The sequence below is a fragment of the Aotus nancymaae genome, unplaced genomic scaffold (genome assembly GCF_030222135.1).
Source record: "Aotus nancymaae isolate 86718 unplaced genomic scaffold, 86718_ANA_hifiasm-v0.15.2.pri h1tg000016l, whole genome shotgun sequence".
Lineage (NCBI taxonomy): Eukaryota > Metazoa > Chordata > Mammalia > Primates > Aotidae > Aotus > Aotus nancymaae.
The window spans coordinates 46564681-46581589 of NW_026988428.1; the positions used below are offsets into that span (position 1 = coordinate 46564681).

Genomic DNA, 16909 nt, shown 5'->3' on the forward strand with positions numbered 1-16909 from the left:
TGCACAGTGCTCTTAGTATGGAAATCATCAGAAACTTGGACTGGTATCCTAGCTCTGCCTCCGGCTAGTTATGTGCCTTGGCGAGGTTAATGGGCTACCGTGTGGACTAGGAGAATGAATAAATGTAAAGTGCATACACCTGGCGGAGACATGTTTATCTGCACAGACTCCCCTGCTCCTAGACATCCTCTTTCCTTCTCACCCTCCTCCGTCCCATTCATATGGCTTTTCCATGGCCAGAGTTGACTGGTCTAGGGATGGCCACCTGATTTCTGAGTTGAGCCAATTAGGGCCCTTCTATGGAAAAGGAAGGAAAGAAAAAGGCAGCAGAAGGCCAGAGCGGGAAGAGAGGCAGAGACAAAGAGGAGAAATGAAGCAGATTATGTGAGAAGAGTACATACTAGTACATACTAGAAACAGAATCTCAACAGAGTCCCTGGTTCTAGCTGTTCCCAAGACCTATTTGTCCTTGGAATATCTGGGTAACCCCAATATCCTCTAATAAATTCCCCTTAAATGGCTGTCACTTGCAAGCCAGAGTGTAACAACACCCAACTCTCAATACACCCTCACGATACTGTTATTATTAAACTGTAAGCACCCTGAAGGTAGGAGAAGAATCTTACTTAATTTTGTATTTGCAGAGATTAGCACAGTGGATGATAAACAGCAGGCAGTCAAATACCTACTAAATGAAAGGTTTGTTGACTTCAGGGGAGCAATTGTAACTAGGGGTTAAAATTTGTATCACAAGCTCAAGGATGTCTACCTAACGTCCTGTGCTAAGAGGTAAAACACAACAAGAAGTAGCAAACTTTTGCCAGTTATGACCAGAGCAAGCCAGTGAGCTAAACATCTGACAGCCACTGGTCAGGCTATTTAATCTTAATATCTTTGATTTATTGTCAATTGAGTAAATCAAGTTTTACTTTAAGGATTCAAAAAGAAAGCTGTCAAACTTACATAGATAACTATCACTGAAGCTTACCAAGCGTAGGCAGTGAGATGCTCAAAAATCTAGCAACTGAAGAAAACAATCACTCCCGTGGCCTGGGATACGGAAGGACTCAGAAATCGTTGGAAATTCCACAGACTCAAAATGAGGTAACTGTTTACCTTCCTTATTGCATTTTAATCTAGAGATTAAAATAGATCTCATTGTTCCAGAATCCTGCCTATGGTAAAAAATGGCTTCTCAATGGCTGAGAATAAATTTTAATAGCGGAACCAGAAGCCTAAGAGAGGAAATCAGGAGGAAGAATTTTTCTTCATAAAAATGACCATGAGGTTAATGTTCATTTCATTACATTTCTAAATTGCATATATTTTTGTAGGCTGATTGCAACATATCCTTTCTGTATTGACGCAAAGTATAAATTAATCAGTAAATACATAAAATTCTTACATCCTACATTTTCAAAATATTTCCTTCCTCATTAACTCATTCCTCAGGTAACTAAGGCACAAAAGTTCATGAATAAGATGACTGATAAATTTGATGAATGAATTAACCAAAATCAACACCAAATCATGGTTAGACACAGGCTTACTGAAAATTTTCTAAACCACAACCTAATAAAATATAATACTAAATGACTACAAATGCAATCTAGGACACTTTCCATGGCAAGGTATATTTAGAATTTCAAGCTCTGTTGTTTAGAATGGTTCTCAGATTTTCATGTGCCTGTGAGTCATCTGGAGGACTTCTTAAAACATCGATTTCTGGGCCTCACTCTCAGAGATTCAAACTCAGTAGATCTAAGGTAGGATCTGAAAAAAGCTCCCAAGTGGTGGTGATACTTTGTGTCTACTGATGACGACTGAGTTGCACTGGCCTAGATGAATCATGGTCGCTTTGATTTCACCAAAGACTGGAATTCCCCTGGATCCTCAGTCTCATCCCACTGAGCTAGAGAACTGTACGTGACATGCCCTTAGTTTATAATCCACTGGTGGTGGCTGGTGCTACCAGAATCAGAAGCTCAAGAGACTCCTAGCAATGGAAAAGGGATCCCAGTGAGGCATAGAATCATGGTAGCAGGAACGTAAACCTGGTGGAGTTCGGGGGGTGGTCACTGGGAGTGGGGCAAGGGGGACTGGGGACTAGGAAAATGAGGACTCGGGAAAGATTAGGAATGAAAGTACTCGCAGGTCACTAGCTGCAGGGGAAGGGAGTGGGAATAGTGGTGAATGAGAGTCTACCCCACATGGAATTCCTGTTAGGAAATGGTTGGCAATAGAAAAGAAATGGTAACCGAGAGTGGGAGAGGGCAGGCAACACACATGAAGCTTGTTTCCCGAGGTGGAAGTGGCTGCCATACAAAGGGGTACAGGGAATCCAGATTGCTCAGCACATCCAACCTGGAAAGGGAGTTACCATCTGGGACAACTCTTTTTCTATCAAAGATAATGATACACTATCTAAATTATCGACAACAACACACTTTTATTAAAAAGAAAAAGGACTAAAATAACACCTGTAAATACTTGTGTTTAATTTACTGTTATCTCAGTTGAACCTGCCAACAACAAGATAGACAGGGAAGGTATGATCTGTCCAATTCTATAAAAAATTGAATCCAGAAAACTGACTAACCTGGGGTCAGATAGCCATCGGGCAGTAAAGGCAGACTGAGATCCCACCTGATTCCAAAGCCTATTCACCCACTACCTATGCAGCAGAGAAAGGAAGCTGAGCAGCTCTCGGATCTAGAAGCAAAACCAAGGGTCCACTGGAATCATACAAGCCAAGTGTGAGGTTTTAAGAGGGAAAGGTGCCAGATGCTAAGAAAAGTTCAAGCACCCACTAGATATGGCAAAGAGGTTATCAGTGGCTACTGGTAAGGACTATAAAAACCGAAGTCCTAAAATACTCTCCCCTCCCAGAGAAAGTAAGTTCTAAGGTGATAAAATGCACTAAGTCTGCGATGGAATGCATTTGTTTCCAGGAAAGTAGTTCCCTTGTGTGCTTCCTTTTTATGAATAAGCAAGTTAAAAACCTGAAACAGCATCCATGCCTCTACACAAATTTTGGCTATAATAAAAAGGTGGCACTGTGAAACTGCTCTAAAATGCTGTCACAAGTTTCTAGAAATTATAAATCACTATTTACAGAGTAATTAAATAACAGTTTTTTACTTTATTTTTATTTTTTTGAGACAAGAGTCTCAGTCGGCCACCCAGGCTGGAGTGCAATGGTGTGATCATGGCTTACTGCAGCCTAGGCCTCCCAGGATCAAGCAATCCCCCTCCCTCAGCCTCCAAGTAGCTGGGACTACAGACATGTGCCACCACGCCCAGCTAATTTTGTTTCTATACCTTTTGCAGATACAGGGTTTCACCATGTTGTTCAGGCTGGTCTCAAACTCCTGTGCTCAAGCGATCCACCTACCTTGACCTCCCAAAGTGCTGGGACAACAGGTGTGAGCCATTGTGTGTGGCCAACAATTTTTTAAGTTAGCTCCAAATTCCATGGACGTTTCAAAACTTAATGTATATGTTTTTGTAGTTAAAGATTTACTGATAATTTAGTTTTAAACTTTCATATTATTCTTTTAAAGCTCAGATTCAGCTTCTGGCTAACAAATTTTAGTGAGTATTTCATCAACAGAAGCTTTGTGTGTGAGGGGAGGGTTTGTAAATCTGTGTCATTACTGTGATGTCTAGAATACTGTAAATGAAAAAGCAATATTGTATGCTCTTTTGCATAAGAAAATAAGAATATATATTATATATATGTATATATATCTTAAATGAAAACATTGAAAGAATAAACTAGTAACTAGTAAAAACAGACACCTATAGGGATTATGTGTGAGAAGAATAGAGATGGAAATGGAACCTGGACAATTATAGTAGTATTTGTATCTTATTTATTTTTTTGAGATGGAGTGTCGCTCTGTCACCCAGGTTGCAGTGCAATGGCATAGTCTCAGCTCACTGCAACCTCCCTCTCCCCGGTTTAAGCGATTCTCCTGCCTCAGCCTTCCGAGTTGCTGGGATTACAGGCACCCGCCACCACACCTGGCTAATTTTTGTGTTTTTAGTAGAGACAGAGTTTCACCATGTTGGCCAGGCTGGTCTCGAACTCCTGACCTCATGATCTGCCCACCTCAGCCTTCCAAAGTGCTGGTGTTACAGGCGTGAGCCACCACACCCAGCCATCTTATTTTTAAAAAATAATTTTAACTCCTGAAAATAAAAATATTTAAAAGCACACCCAATAATTAAAAACTTAACAGTATAGCAAATTGGTAATCTAACAATAATTAGTAATCAAACAATGCAAGTGACTTTTAAACAACTATAGGACAAAAATCTAAAGAGGAAAACTGTTAAAAAAAAAAAAAAAAGTCTCAAAATGTCCTCAGCAGTTTTACTGTTAGAAATATCAGTACTGACATTTTGAAACTATTTATCTATAGATATATAAAGACATATTTTAAAATATAATATATATAAGATACATATTCTAATAACATGTATATATGAAATATATATGTTTTTAGGGAAAGCATAAACACAGTCCCCCACTACCACAAATTATGCAGTGGAGTTTCCCATTTTGGGGCAATCACAGGGGTCAGCACATCCAGAGTGCAACAGATAAAACTCACCCTGGGAAAACCACTTTCATGATCATGTTATCTCCCCTGCCAGGTAAGAATGGGATATAGAAAAAATGTTATTAAGAGCCATAATCTTCAATGTAAGGCAATAAATATAAATTAAATTGAAGAAAAACCTTGTATTGTTAAATTTGAATTGGAGTTGTCAGTATGAAGTCAACTGTTGAAATACATGTATTTTCTAACGCTCTCTACTCAAAGGGCCTGGAAACAAGGACATCCCAGGACTGTGAGCATTCCAAACATTCAGACTTTGTATCCAAATACTACTCCTCATTGAAAGAAACTAGCGTTTCTTGGCAAAATGGCTGGTTCCAGATATGAGTCAGTAAAAGTATAAGGTGAGGCAGAGGCAGTTGTAGGGCCAGAAAGCACCCAAAGATAATATAGCATTTCAGAAAGACACAGAAGTATGTTTGAAAGGGCTATTACTGGTTAATTCTGAGATAATTAACATCAAAAACAAACAAATGCTAACATAGAGAAAAACAAATCCCTAAATCTACAGCGCTAGTTAAAAAGAGAAATAAAACTAAATTTCTAGGGCTGGGTGCAGTGGCTCATGCTTGTAATCCCAGCACTTTGGGAGGCCAAGGTGGGTGGATCACCTGAGGTCAGGAGTTCAAGACTAGCCTGGCCAACACATGGTGAAACACTGACTCTACTAAAACCCCCAAAATCAGCCAGGTATGGTGGCGGGCACCTGTAATCCCAGCTACTTGGGAGGCTGAGGCAGGAGAATCCCTTGAACCCGAGAGGTAAAGGTTGCAGTGAGCAGAGACCACGCTATTGCCCTCCAGCCTGGGCAACAAGAGTGAAACTCCGTCTCAAAAAACAAACAAACAAAATTAAATTGCTACACTGAAGGTAAGTATTATACTTATGGCTTATTCTGAAAATTGATAATTAAAGGAGAGAAATTAAACACTAACCTATCTTGTTGAGAAAAAAACTAGTTTTTTCCCCCAGTTAATAAAGCATTATGGACTGACTGACTGCGTCTCTGCCAAAATTCGTATGTTGAAATCCTAACCCCTAATAGGATGCTTTAGGACATGGAGATGTTGGGAGGTGATTGGGTCATGAAGATGGAGCTCTTGTGAATGGGATTAGTGTCTTTATAAGAGAGACCCCTGGGAGCTCTCTGGCTCTCTTTCCCACATGTGAGGCTATAAGAAGGTGGCAGTCTATAACCAGGAGGAGGGCTCTCACTGGAACCTGACCATGCTCACACCCTGATCTCAGACTTCCAGCCTCTGGAACTATGAAAAATAAATTTCCTGTTTATAACCCATTCAGTCTGTGATGCTTTGTTACAGCAGCCCAGACTAAGAAATAATAAGGCAATATTATTCTTTACAGAAAAATGGCATAATATACATAGTGGAATTGATAATTAGAAAATAATCAGTTTGCAACCCGCAATGATATAATTGATTTGGGCAAAGATTATCCACAGATGCTAAATCTATCAGATGGAAGATTATTGTCAAAAGGGTAGTTACATGGTGTCACCTCACATATTACTTGCTAATTTCATGGAGACAAACATGCCTTTACAAGGGAAAGATATGGTAAAATTAAGTGATCAAACATGGATCCTGTGAGTGGGAGGACCCGACACTGCATGAGTGGGCTACACCTCCTGATGTGATGCAACTTGAAATGCACAGCATCACCCAGAAAGTATTCTTCCCAATCTAATTGTATGAGAAAAAAAGGAGGTAGAGAATTGGGCTAAACATCATAAGGAAACAACTAGAAAAAAGTAAAACATTATGATATTTTGTAGAAAACTAGTTTGGTTTCTTCAAAAGGTCAACCTTATAATAAAAAGGCCATAAAAAGACATTTCTGGGATGGGGGGTAAACGCAAATGTGGACCATAGGTCATCAATCAATGAGAAGTTTCTTGGGGCAATAATGCTTTGTGTTTCTGTAGGAGAATATGCTTGTTCTTACCTGATTCAGACTGAAATATTTAAGGGTTAGATAATGTAAAAGGATCCAAAGGAAAAAGAATGCATTTAGAAAGATATAGCAAACAAGCGAATGTTAATAACTTGAATCTAGGTGAAAAATATTTAGGTACACATTATTCTTTCAACACTTCTACATGTTTGAAATGCTTAGTAAAACACCTTGCTTTCATCCTACGAGGAAATGAAAGTTTTTACAAATGTATACAATAAAATGTTAAAACATGTACAATTCAAGATTATGGAAAAAGGAATGAAAGGAAATATCAAGAATGGGAGGAGTTTCAATGCACATATGCTGACCACATATGTGCATTGAAACTTATGTGTCAGATACTTATTAAAAATTAAGCCTCAATGGTCAGGGACAGTGGCTCACACCTGTAATCCCAGCACTTTGGGAGGATGAGGAGGGTGGATCATGAGGTCGGGAGTTCGAGACTAGCCTGGTCAACGTAGTGAAACCCCGTCTCTACTAAAAATACAAAAAATTAGCTAAGCATGATGGTCTGCGCCTGTAGTCCCAGCTACTCAGGAGGCTGAGGCAGGAGAATTACTTGAACTTGGGAGGTGGAGGTTGTGGTTAGCTGAGATTGCACAAGCTGGGCAACAGAGAGAGAGAGACTCCATCTCAGAAAAAATTAAATAAATAAATAAATAATAAATTAAGCCTCAAATGTAGTTCTTGGCTTTCTGGCTGCCACAGCAGAAAGGGAACTGTGGCCACTGTCACAACTTGCCGTCATCCAAAGCCCAACACGGCTAGTTCTGTAGGGAAACTAGAGCTGGTTCAGAGGAAATGTTTCTTCCCATGGGTTTTCCTATGGGAAAGATTCATTGTTAAAGGGAACAATATCCTCATCATCACTCCCACAATATATGCAAGGGAAAAGGGGCCTATTCCTTTCTATGTCTGTCTCTCGATAGAAAATAAGGGGGTAGTTCCAAAGTCAAGTGCACTGAAAACCCTATTAGGAAGAGAGGTAGGTAGGCAAGAAGAATAAAGACGAACTTCACAGAGTACTACAGAGATGGCCAAGCGATGGCCAAGCTGCACATCATTCAAATTAATTTCCATAGATGCTATTTGCTCCCAAAAAAAACTTGATAAATGGCTGGGGAGGAGACCAAAAAACAAAAACAACAAAAAAACATGAAAAAACAACAAAACTGTCATTTTCTGTTTGTTGCTCATATACAGAATTAAGATTGATCTCTGTATTGTTCAAAAGAGATCAATTGTTTTTCTTTAAAGCTGAGCAGCACATTACTCTTGTACTCTGAAAAGTGTAACATTGTAGAAGAACTTATTTCTGGAAAAACTAGATAACTCAGGCAACTCTCACCGCAATGGATGGCAACCCAACATGCACATAGCCAGAGTTTTTCTTACAAGCTACTCTGGTCTGCTGCAACTCAGGAATGATCTAGACTCTAGAAAATCTTAGCATTTAATGCTGAAAAGTAACACATCTGACACTTTAATCACTCTCCACAAGCATCACCCTTTTGCCTTATGTGCACAGGACTTCTACTATTTGGTGTGGTCACAGGGGTCGGGGTGGGCAGGAGTGACCTTGGCAAGTCACTCATAGCTCAGTTTCTCGATTGGACTCCTGATATAACATATGCATGTCTGATAATTTTTGACTGGATTCTTACACTGATTTTGAGCTTACTGGGTACTGGATATTTTTATACACCCACAAATATTCTTGAGCTATATTCTCAAACAAAGGGACATAGTTACTTTGAAAGAGTTTGAGCCTTTTAGGTTTTCCTTTTACGATGTGTTAGGTGGGATGAGACTGTGTTAAGTCTACAGCTAATTATCCCCTACTATTTAAGGCAAGACCCTTCCTAATGCACTGTGAATGAGGTTTTCCCATTTGGTTGATGGAAGGGGCACTATTCTTGGCTCTGTGCAAGCACTGGGTGCTGTTTCCTCTAATGCATTGGATGGCATCTCCAGCTGGCTTCCTCATAGGAATATGCTAATCAGAACCCTGCTGAATACTTGAGGCAAACTCTCTGCGGATCTCCAGAACTCTCCCTCTGTGCAACTATGTATTCTCCAGGACACTGTTCCGTGAATTCTAGCCTTCTTGATCTTCTCAGTCTCTCAACTCCTCTTCAACTCAGAGGGCTTGCTTGGTTCTGCCTGGGTGGGCACCATTCAAAGCATAATTGAAAAGGGGACAATTTCTCAATGTGGGGACAATCACAGGGCTCACCCCCATTTGCTTCCCATCTTTCAGAGATCACTGTCTTCTGTCGCCTGATGTCCAGTGTCCCACAAACTATTGTTTCATGTATTTAGTTTGTTGTCTCTTTATTTTTTTATACAAAAAATTAGCTGAGTGTGGTGGTCTGTGCCTGTAGTCCCAGCTACTCAGGAGGCTGAGGCAGGAAAATTGCTTGAACCTGGGAGGTGGAGGGTGTGGTTAGCTGAGATTGCACCAGCTGGGCAACAGGGCGAGACTCCGTCTTAAAAAATAAACACATAAATAAATAATAAATTAAGCCTCAAATATAGTTTTCAGCTTTCTGGCTGCCACAGCAGAAATAGAACTGTGGCCCATCTCTTTCCTAAAAGTTTGTTTTCAGAAACCACCTGCAAGTATGCAGCCTCTCTCCCCTACTGTCTATACCTCCACAGGGCAGAAATTGTGAGTAAACTGCCATTCTTACAGTGTCCCGGCAGCTCTGCCAAAGCTTTCTAAACTGTCCTCAAACCTTTTTTAGTCATATTTCACACTGTCTAATGCTCAATTGAAAGGAAAAGTGAAATGCTGGTCATTAAAATCTTAAGGCTCTAAGGAAATAAGGAGATACGGGTAAATATGAGTATTATTCAATGTCAGTTGTATTCCTCAGCTATAACACCTTTATAATTTAACAGCTTTGGTAAAATACAAGAGCTTTAAATACCTCCCACTCTCTGCCAGATAAGGAAGATGAACAGTTAAGGGGGACAAAATTTTTTTAATTCATAGAATTTCAAGAGAATATAATCTAAAACCCAGTTTAAAGATTTTATTTCTTCCCTTATTCTAATCATTGCATATTAATCTCTCATTATTTGCCTCAAATTATGTACAAACACAAATGAGCTAAAAATCTGTAAAGTCAGCAGCTAAGTTAGTAGCAACAGGCTGACAAATACTATAATGGATACATGTATGAATTCCATAACCATGAACGCTGATCCAGATTCCGTATCAGCAGCAAATGCTCTCCCTGGAAGAGACAGGGGAGGGGCATCTTACGAAGTGGCTATATTAGGAAGCAAGCCACTAGGAACTAGCAAAGGATCTTGAATTTTAGTTCCTCATTAACCTTCATCCAAAAAACAAGGGTGAAATAGTGTGTAAAAAGCAAGGTCAGATCGCAAAATAGGTGGAGGTTACATTTTCACATCTAGCTCTGGAATCGGTCATTTGTTTTTTGTTCTGTTTTGTTTCGTTTTTGGCCTTTTCCAGCTCCAAAGGTAAAGCAAGATGCTCAAATGTCTATTTTCAAAATGAACCCTGGAATGACTTGCATTTTAAACAGCATGATGCATTATCTTTAATAATAGCACTGGCCACATTTTGGAGGAAGTTAACTGTCTCAGCAAATGACAGAAAATGATCCTTTCACATCTGCAGCTAGTAATCTAAGAGCTCTGAATAGCAATTCATTCACATCAGTCAGTCAAATAATGGCCTAATTCCTCTTCCAAATTCATACTGCTTATTGTTTTATGGAACAATCATAAATGGAAAGCCTTCAAGGCTTTGCATTCAAATATCTGATGTTAGGAAGTAGATCACCTGAATGAGGAGAAACAAAGCTATCATCTGACACCCATGCTTGGCACCAGACCCTTCACATCCCAAGGGACAAAGCCCCTGCACGGAAATAACCCAAGGAGGAGGCACATCCATCGTTGCCTAGAATTTCCTCAGTAGGCTTCTCTTTCACTTCTTGACATTCAAGAGTCAGAAGCACAGAATTAAAAAGGAATAAAACATGTGCTAACAGAGAACTTCATAAACCCAGGAGGCTGAAAGAGAAAGTATGCATGAATGTTTGTCTTCTGGGGAGGTTAAGAGGTGAAGATAGACTGTTCTCATGCTGCTATGAAGAAATACCTGAGACTGGGTAATTTATTAAAAAAGCAGGTTTAACTAACTCACAGTTCTGCGTGGCTGGGGAGGTCTCAGGAAACTTACAATCAAGGCAGAAGGGGAAGCAAACACATCCTTCTTCACATGGCGGCAGGAAGGAGGAGTGTGAAGCAAAGCAGGGAAAGCCCCTTATAAAACCATCTGAGTGTGGTTTTTATATAAAAAATATAAAATAAAATATAAAATATTAAATATATAAAATATATAAAAAAATAAAAAATCAAATCTCGTGAGAACTCACTATCATGAAAACAGCACATGGGTAGCCACCCACATGATTCAATTACCCCACTGGGTCCTTCTCATGACATGTGGGGATTATGGGAACTACAGTTCAAGATGAGATTTGGATGGGGACACAGTCAAACCATATCAGAGGGGATGCTGTAAAGAATCAACAATCAAAACCTTTGAAAGTATACCTTTCAAGCCTAAAGCTCTTAATACATATTCATAAAAAAATCAAATAAAACATGCACAAAGCTCTATATCACCTAAATTGATAATTATGGGAAAATCAGAACCGAGACTTTAAAAATCATTTATATAAACTGTTTCATCTTTCAGATGAAGAAAATGAACTGTAGAAAATTCTCAAGTTGTCCAAGGTCACACAGTGATGACCCCGATTATGACGTACTGAACCTCTGTCTGATGCATCTCCTACAACTCAATGTTGAAAGGCTCAGCACGCCTTCTGCTTATCCTTCCAAATGTAAAGATTAAATTTACAACATCACTGTAACCTCTGCCTTCTAAAGAATCATATTCCAATATTCCCTGCTCCAATTAACAGCAGTTTGGATTGCTGCTATTAAGTTTCCCGGCCACAGAAATGATGGGGCTGTTGGATGAACAGGGCTTAACACTGACTGACTGGGTGTGGGAAAATGAAACTGCACCCTCTCTTCTAGTTATTTCGTGTTTTATCATTTACCCAGCACTTCCACATACATTATCTTCATTAACACTCCAACAATCTTGTGCAGCAGGAAGAGCAAGCATTACACCTCCCTTCTTCTAGATAAGAAAACCGAGTCTCAGGCCTGCCTAATTGCAACAAAATATAATACAAGATGATATTGGAAACTAAGGCAGTGAGATTTATTGAGAATAGCATCAGCTTAAAAACTGAACTAGACAAGGTTAGAATCCCACTTGCTTCCTTACTAGCAAAATAAGCCATGGACCTCATTTCTCTCCTCTGAATTGGAGCTACTATAACCACGTTCCTTCCAGGCATTTTTGAGGATTAGACAGCGATTCTGCAAAATGCCTGGCACAGCAGCAGTCTCTCAGCAAATGCCGGCTAGCATTAGGAAGCACTAAAATTAAACATTCTAACAAATCTCAAGTTTCAAGTCCTGGAAACTGTAACTAGATAATACTAACAGTTTCATTTAAACTACAAAATCTTCAGACATGGAGTTGACAACAGTTGATTGGCTTCAGTTGACATTTATAGCTATCCCCTTTTCTATTTGTTCAAGTATTTCTGGCTCTACTGACTTTGTATGACTTTTTGCAGGTTGCTTTCTCCTTGTCAGACACACCACACACTTTGTATATTCAAATACATGTCTTACGCTTCATTTTATTCCCAGTAATAGATCTTTTAATTCCAGAAGAGGACCATATGGTTATAGAGAAAGAGGCAGGTGAGGAAACGAGCCCTCACCACTAAGACTCCCAGGAAGTAATCAGCAAGTCTCATTCCCTTAAGCAGGGCACAGACCCAAACACGTCTTGGGCCAGAATGCTGTATCTAGGGCACCACGGTGCTTGCAGCAAACTGGAGAGCATGTGTCCCTTCTAAAGGGGCAGCCTGTACACAGCTCCAGCTGACTGGGAATATGGCTCAGTGTTACCAAGTCTCCTGGCATTTCAAGAAAAGCCAGAATCTATATTAAGAAAAATTTCTGGAGTTTTGAAAATACAATGCTGGCCAAACCAAAAAAAAAAAAAAAAAAAGCTTATATGCAAATCTGGTCCATGGGTCACCATGTCCTGTGTTACCCTAATGCCTTCTGAGATCTAGTAAACCAAACTGCAGAGAAACTCTGTTCTGGAGTTTTCTACCTGGAAAGTCATGCAGAGAGCAAAGATCATGAAACACCCAGAGAGTGGGCTGCTGAAATAAAAAGGATGAAATCTGAAACAGAATCCATTGGAAAGTAGGAAGATAAAGAAGTTGAGGGTTAGGATGTAAGATGGCTGCTGGCCCCAGGAGAGTCCAGAGTTCCTACGGTCAGAAGATGATAGTGAGAGTGATTAGCTGGAAAACAAGGCTGTTGAGAGAGGTTTTTCCATAAAAGAACAGATATAAAGGCTTTTGACTCCAGATAAGGTTGTGACCTAAATAAACTTGAATATGTGAGAGAGGCAAACTGACTTGAATACTTCTGAGCTTCTATCAAGTCTTCAAGGCTTTCAGATGCATTAATGATATATGATCCTTAGGCCTCTTTCAAAGAGTTTGTTTTGATGACATAACCCATGCCTCTTCGAATGTTATTTCTAGAGGGGTGAAATAGAAAGAAACTTGGAATGAAAAGAAGTGTAAAAGAATCTTTGTGAACTTGGTGTACGGCTTTTATAGATATGTACAGACATCTATCTTCTCTGATGGAACAAACCTGGAAGTAGTAAAGTGAGTCAGCACTTTATTATCGTATTTAGAAATATATGACTCATGGAATAATCAACTTTAAAAAGTGTGCTGAGAAAATCCATTAGTCAGAGATTCCAATCATTCTTTTATATATGAAAGGCAGAGCTATAGTAAAACACCAATTTATCCTTTATCATCTAATTTAATAGACATCATTTCAATCTTTTTAAATGCTTTAGTGAAAATTCAATACTTTTTTAAATGAAGATTTTTGCTCTCCAAGGTAAATATCAAACAACCCTAAGAATCACTCAAAATTTTAAATTCACAGAAATTATATTATACAACATTGATTCCACCTACAGAGCTGTTTTTGTTTGTTTTTGTTTTGAGACAGAGTCTTAGTCTGTCACCGACGCTGGAATGCAGTGGCGCAATCTCAGTTCACTACAACCTCCACCTCCTGGGCTCAAGTGATCCTTCCACCTCAGCCTCCAGTGTAGCTGGGACTACAGGTTCGTGCCACTACACATGGCTAATCTATCTGTCTGTCTGTCTGTCTGTTATCTGTCTGTCTGTCTCTCTCTTGCTCTCTTTCTTTTTTCCTTTTCTTTTTTGAGATGGAGTCTCACTACACCTGGCTTTTCTTTCTCTTCTCTTCTCTTTTCTTTGTTCTTTTCTTTTCGAGATGGACTCTCACTCTGTCACCCAGGCTGGAATGCAATGACATGGTCTTAGCTCACTATAAGCTCCGCCTCCTCCCAGGTTCAAGTGATTCTCCTGCCTCAGCCTTCTGAGTAGTTGGGCCTACAGGCGTGTGCCACCACACCTGGCTAATTTTTGTATTTTTAGTAGAGACAGGATTTCACTATGTTGGCCAGGCTGGTCTCAAACTCCTGATCTCGTGATCCACCTGCCTCTGCCTCCCAATGTGCTGGGATTACAAGTGTGAACCATCGCACTCAGTCCAATTTTTCTCTCTCTCTCTCTCTTTTTTTCTGTAGAGATGGGGGTCTCACCATGTTACCCAGGCTGGTCTCAAACTCCTGGGCTCGAGCAATTCTCCTGCTTGAGTGTTGGGATTACAAACATGAGCCACTGCGCCTGGCCCAGAGCTGTGTAAGTAAAAATAACTTTAACCACACCCAATTATTCACAAATGTGGACTTTATAGCCCAAATATTCCTATTCAGAGATTCTCATTCAAAATGCAAAAGGGTTACTAATTCTATGGCTAAATAGCTGACTGCCTGCATTCCATTTCCCACAAGTGAATTTTCACCGGACTCACTTTCACACTTAGGGTAATATAACCATTAATGTTCTCCAAAAGAAAGCAAACGTGTAGAAGCAATACTGTTATTCTCCGTAAACCTAACTCTGGAAATTTCTTAATTTGCTTGTTAAGTACGAGTTAATCTGACTCTTACTATAGGCACTATAGGGTAGCTATTGTCTTAAGCAGGAGCATCAAGGTGAATGAAAGGGGAGAACTGAGATTTCAGGGAAAAAGTGGGTTTAATTTTAAAGCTGGCAAAGGGTTTAGGGATATTCTCTGATTTGACAGACATAAGAAACATAGTAACTAAATATGACTAAGATCATTGCCTAATTTGTCAGAATCCAGGTATCCTAATTTCATTCCCAGTGCTTTTTCTATTATTGAGGCTCTCGATAAAAACTGGCAAAGCAATAAATCTAATCATGAGACATAAGGACCTTCTCCAGCTGCATTCATCCACGTTGTTATAATCTCATTTTGCACATGCATCTGCTAGCGCCAACACTTTAAGTTTAGAGCAGTGGCTCTACTGCAGGGGACATTTGGCAATTTCTGAAGACATTTTGGTTGCAGCAGCCAGGTGAGGGTGCTACTGGTATCTAGTGGACAGAGGCCAGGGATGCTGGTAAACATCCTGTAATATGTAAGACAGCCCTCAACAACAAAAATTATCCCATCCAAAGTGTTATTAGTGCCAAGGCTACAAAAGCCTGGTCTACGGGTAATGTAAGAAAGTGGGCGTTTCTTCTACAAGGCAAGTTTGCAGTAATAAAGTTGGGTATGACGTTACCGTTGAAGCATGGTACATAACTTGTAAGGCAAGAACTAATATTGGTTTTAAAAAATCAGAAATAGGCATTATACTTAAAGAAGTAAGATAGCATGAACCTAAAGTGACTGGCCACTTAGCTGACATTCTCATCACCAGAATTTGTGAACTGTGCAAGAAGTACTTACTAGTATCGTCTGCTATGTAGAATTTTAGCTTTGCAGGACTGCAGGATATTTAGCATTGCTGTCAGTTTAGAACAATCAATTTACTTTTATTTTGCAGTAACAAAACATACTTAGATATATGAAAACTTTTTAAATATTGAAATTCATGCAGGAAAATTAGTTTTACAAAGCTAACCTCTCTTTAGCCCTTAACCACTTTATTTTCCACTGAGAACTTCTTAAATCTAAGTAGTCATTCTTAAAACTAGAATTATCATGTAAATAGCAGTGGAACAGAGTCATACACACTGGTACAATATGAGTAAAATGTTTTTATGAGAAACATGCTTTCAATGTGCAACTCAAGTAAGCTAAGCCTACAAGAAATGGCACAGATTTGAGTAAACTGTTTCCCCCATACGACCTTGGAAAATAATTTTGAAGTCTAAAAGGCCTCAACAGACTATTTGAGGATTATTATTTTTTAAAGGCGAAGCTTTAGGATGGAAATTTGAGTACTCACGATGGGAAATGATAAACTGGCAATAATACAAAGTATTACTGGCAGAAAAATGCCCACTTCTCATTAGGGCCAAATGAATGCTCTTTTGGCAGAGGGAAAGGGCACTTGGCTGGCTGGTCAAATACTGCGGATGATTATTTTTCCTTTTGTTCATTCTCTCCAATTAAGAGTGAAGACTATGTCTGTCATTAAGGAGGGATTCCAAAGAAGCCCCTTCTAAGAAGGTGTCTTTCCATTTTATGTAGTAGCCTGACAAGAATCTGGTCTAAACTCTTCAAAAAGACGTCACCAGATCTCCTCAGCTCCCCAAAATAACTGCTCTGCTCAAGCAGCTGGCATCCAACCATCCCACAAACTACCATCCAGAGACACATTTATTCATGCGGTTCCTTCCCTCCACCCCATCACCATCACTGTCTGTAATGCCCTCCCCTCCTCTGTGTCTCTAGTCCAGTTCCAGATGCCCTTTAGGGTTCAGCTCCTAGTTCTGACTTCCCTGCTCTCAAACCTTCCCACCATGAACCTCACCCTCACTTGAATTCCAACTACATTCTCTCCGGATCACTTTTTCTAGCCCTTTATCATTTTTCTATCTCTTCTAGATTATTAAAGGTCTCATTTAACCTCCATCTCCCGGGCTCAAGCTATTCTCATGCTTCAGCCTCCTGAGTAGCTGGGACTACCAGCATGTGCCACCCTGCCCTGCTAATTTTTTGTATTTTTAGTAGAGATGGGGTTTTGCCATGCTGCCCAGGCTGGTCTCGAACCCTGGGAT

At 39.8% G+C, this 16909-nt stretch overlaps 1 protein-coding gene and 1 non-coding gene across 2 annotated transcripts in view; both read right to left on the reverse strand.

Moving 5' to 3' along the window:
• The window catches only part of PPM1H (protein phosphatase, Mg2+/Mn2+ dependent 1H), a 287339-nt gene that overhangs the window by 201964 nt on the left and 68466 nt on the right, over positions 1 to 16909 (reverse strand). The gene's annotated exons all lie outside the window — the stretch shown is intronic.
• LOC135275563 (U1 spliceosomal RNA) lies at positions 4508 to 4670 on the reverse strand. Its single transcript, XR_010343182.1, has one exon. It is a non-coding gene; the product is annotated as a U1 spliceosomal RNA (small nuclear RNA).